Here is a 4,331-nt window from a genome sequence, read left to right as displayed (position 1 = left end):
TTTAACGGCAGCCAAGCTTGTACTAACCAATAGAGACACGTTACAACATTCATCTAATAGAGAAGGTAAGAGAGTGCATATGCTAATAGTTCTATACTTTGCAAACCCGATGTGTTTCCCCTTCACACACGAGGAAGTACTAGCAAGGACACTCACTTTTTTGAAAGAGTTTTATTATCGAATTATTAGCAACATGTATAAGGTGTAAGTAGTTCTATGGTCGAGTCATACAGCTCCAAGTCGTCCATAACCGTGGATATGGCTTTTTGAAAATATTGTAACCCTGCAGGGGTGCCCAAATGCGCCCACATGAACGATCAACCCAACCGAGCAAGGGGAGGATATCAAGACACACACTCTCCTTCACCACAACAATGTCCAGAAATCCACCTAACTAAGTTAAACCCGCATCAGAGTCCGACCGAATCTCTGAGGCAGACCTAGCTGTTGCGAGTCCACTAAGTAGGACCTGGGCCCACTTGAGGATGACCTCTTAACAATATGGACCGCGCCTACAAGTGTGAAGGCACACACAACTTCCCCAAAAGTAACATCATATCATCTGACCACAAAGAAACAGAGCTTGCACGCCCGGAAGAAACAAAACATTACGAACTAATTATCACCACTGGACAAAGTTGTATATTCCGGCAGTGATCGAGGGGAGACCCAGTAAGCATACCCATGTGTGGTTAGAGCGCTCAGTTTTGAAACAGATAACAAGAACTCGATTCCTAAGATATTTAATGGACACAAGTGATCCGTGTTTAAAACCAAATACAACTGACCCACAGATGCCTCTACTTATCAGTTTCTTTTAACATTTAGGTGAGCCATGATTATCTCCAACAACAGATATAGCAAGCGATAACTTCCCAACAACCCAACATGTCCCAAATATATACATGGATAACAAAAAGCGCTACGACTCGCAAGGGTCAACCAACAAACAACGACTATAGGTACGAAATTATACATATAGTTTTACTGGGGTAACAAGTGGAATAGGACATGTGACTCGATAAAAATCACAACATAAGGATAGCAGTAAGAGGGGAGCAAAATTTAAAATAGGTGAAGAGAGAGGGCTCGCATGTAAAAACCTGCAAAAGAACTTATTGTATCTCACGTCACCACTTCGTGATCCTATTTTTGAAGAAGCAAATTCTACAACAAACATTGCATGTAAATCTTACAACTACGAAAGAAAAACCGGCATGATCATGATGATATGCATGGCATGATAGATATGGTGCAATGCAACTTATTATTAGGTTCGAGTTATTTTTATATAGACAATATTAAATCTTTACTATTATATTGCAGTTGGTCGTACGTCATACAACGCGTTTGGTGAAGGAGATTGGGAGCATCTGGAGCGTCCAATTGAATAACCCTCACCAAGCGACCAAGGTACACCATCAGATTGACCTCGTCCATCCGCCATCCGTGCCCATTGAAATCTATGGCAACTAAAAATTATTACGGAAGTATATATGCCTACAACTAAAAATAGGGGATAGTCAGCTCAAAAAAGATTAGCAGATCGCCACAATCATGGGATTTTTTCCCTTCGCACGCTCTCCACTCTGCATCTCTCGCCCCGACCCGCAGCCGTCCTCATCAGTCACGCCACGGCTCAGAGACCCAATCCCGTCCTCTCCAGCAATCCCCTCTTCTTCCCTTCCATGTCGCCTCTACCCTTCTGTAAGGGCACACCATCACCACCCACCACCACTTGCCACCCTCAACACCCGACACCCCGGTACAGGTGGCCAAGTCCGGCACGGCGGGTGACGACCTTGGGCACGCGAGCATGGTGCGGTGGGTGCTAGGCTCGGTGTCGTTGTTGGTCGACGTCATCAGGTTCGCGGCATAGATGCTCCTGAAGCTGTGGCTCACGAGCATGTATCTGACAGTGGATTCGTCAGCGGCGTCAGATTCGTGCAGGAGGAAGTGTTGGCGCATTCGACGCAATGGACCGCCGCTGAGCCATGGCGGCTCGAGGGCACCGTCGAGATCCCCGTTGCCATCTATTGCATCTGTGAGATCCATAATCCATTAGTTAATCAGACGGAATATGGGATGGGATTTCATAGCACACCTCCAAACGATCAAGGATGTGATGGATTTGTTTGCTGCAATTTACAGGGAGGTGGTCGGGATCGGGTGCCAGAGGGAAGAAGCAATTGCTGATGCCACCACTGCGGAACCGCTTCCTGACATACTATATATGCAGTCTCATCGCTTGATTTCTGTAATTTAACATAAAAAATTGTGTGGACATCCAGATATGCACTGATGCATCCTGGTGATGATATATTCCATCGAAAACCATTGTTGAGATAGAGACATAGTTTCAAGTCCAGGTAAATGCTTCTCTTATAGTTGGTGTTAATACATATTTTGCTCTCAGCTCTGTTCGTGTAATCTGGTGATCTTTCCGTTTGCTTGCTCTTTATATTGTTGGTTTGTGGCATGCATAATCACCTGAGAAACTTTAGATATAATTCGAGTTCAAGGAGGATGGTAGTAAGCACATGGTTGGAGATTTATAGTTCTTTTGTTATATAAATGACAGGTAATTTATCATGGAGAGGTTGCCGCCAAAGTGCTCAAGAAGCTATGGAGTCTAGAAAGACACCATGGAGTCATCGCTTCCAATACGGGTCTCTATTTTGCTGTTTCCCAACTGGAGGCTACTCAGTACTCACCGAGGACACTATACAGGGTACTCTTGTGGTGAAATTTGACTATAGATATCCATCCAATTATTTGATGTGAGATACATGGATTAAATGGGGAAATGATTATGCGGGGTTATGCAAAGGAAATCTATAGAAAGGCAAGGTTTTGGTTTTATTTCCAGGTTATTATATTTTCTACCACAGATCTACTGTTACACACTGATTATTTCTGCACAGATTTCTTAAAGATATTTCATTGTTCTGGTTCTGAACTCATTTCGTTGTGCTGTTTTTATTTTATTTTTGCTAGGGTCAAGGAAAACCCTCTATGGCTGGTTTGCTAAACTTGAATCGCTTGGTTGTGTAATCATGATGTTGGCTAGAGAATTTCATCACTACCTTTTGATAGCTTTGCATCGTTCAGGCTCTAATTTCATTTACTATGCTATTAAGATATTTTTTGCAAAATAAAGAATACTTAATGCTGACATCCTAGAGATTTAGTAATCTAACTTCATGTTGTTAGGACATACATAATTGTCATCTTATTCCAGTTCTGTATATGCTTTCTCGTTAGAGAAAATAATTTTGAATTGTTTTGCTTACCATATCTCTCTCACATTTACATCTCCTACTTTCATGGATTTTTGGCATTCCGATCATACAAATATAGCTGTCCAATCCCTCGATCATAAGTGTAATTTGGTCCTCTTCAAGTATATTATCCTGCGCTAATCAAACTTTTTTACTTTGCGTCTCACACTAATATTGTTAACTTTGTTCCTTTTATTTTTCTGGTTAAAATATTTTCTAATTTGTGAACAAATTCTATTGCACTTGCTATTAACATTTGCCTAATGGAATTGCAACATTGTATAGTTTATCACCTTCATACTATTGCTTAAGGCATTTTATTAGCCCCCATATTGTTTTTGTTTCCGTTAATGTCCAGCTAAAGTTTCTTTGCCTTGCGGCTATGCATCTTTGTCGTCCACGTGTGGTAGGTTAGTGATGGATGGCAAGCTCACTGCCACCTTTTACCACTTCGAGTGACTCATCCTATTATGTATTCCTCCCCACGGTAACAACTAAAGTGAGTTATGAAAGTTCAATCCCTCTCCCCTTCCTCTAGACTTTGTTGTTTTGTTTAGTTAAAATATTTATATAGACTTACACAGGGTTAGGTCACATGCTTACCTATGGTCAGAACCCAATTTTAAATGACAATTATTTTTCTTAGTATGAGTGGGATTGCTCTGAAATTTTCGGCAACTGTGTCCTGAGTTACCCTTCATTTTTCAAAGATGATTATTGGATAGAATTTTAATGTTATGAAATTGCATGGTTGCCAAGAATCTGAGGCTCTACTGATATGGACAATTTTGTTTCACGAATAAGTTTGCTCTGCTTTTTTCAGAAATTTTCTTGTGCATTGGAACAAGCTGCAACTTGAAAAGGTGACAAATTTGTACGTATAAGTAGCAATAGTAGTAGTTAACCAAGGAGCATTGCCATGAACATATTACGGAAAAGTGCCCTACATCTGGTCATTCGTTAAATTTAAGATATAAGTATATCCAACTAATGTTTGTGTTGCAACCTGCATGCATAATTATTTATTCACCAGGGTATTACACTATTTTC

At 40.9% G+C, this 4,331-nt stretch overlaps 1 long non-coding RNA gene across 1 annotated transcript; it reads left to right on the top strand.

Annotated features, from left to right (window-relative positions):
• The first annotated feature begins 1,314 nt into the window (after positions 1-1,314).
• Positions 1,315-3,442, top strand: LOC124658420. Its single transcript, XR_006989184.1, has 3 exons — positions 1,315-2,044; positions 2,152-2,369; positions 2,582-3,442. It is a non-coding gene; the product is annotated as an uncharacterized LOC124658420 (long non-coding RNA).
• The last annotated feature ends 889 nt before the right edge of the window (positions 3,443-4,331 follow it).

The sequence above is a fragment of the Lolium rigidum genome, chromosome 5, assembly GCF_022539505.1.
Source record: "Lolium rigidum isolate FL_2022 chromosome 5, APGP_CSIRO_Lrig_0.1, whole genome shotgun sequence".
Taxonomy (NCBI): Eukaryota; Viridiplantae; Streptophyta; class Magnoliopsida; order Poales; family Poaceae; genus Lolium; species Lolium rigidum.
This window is presented reverse-complemented; position numbering and strand designations above follow the sequence as displayed.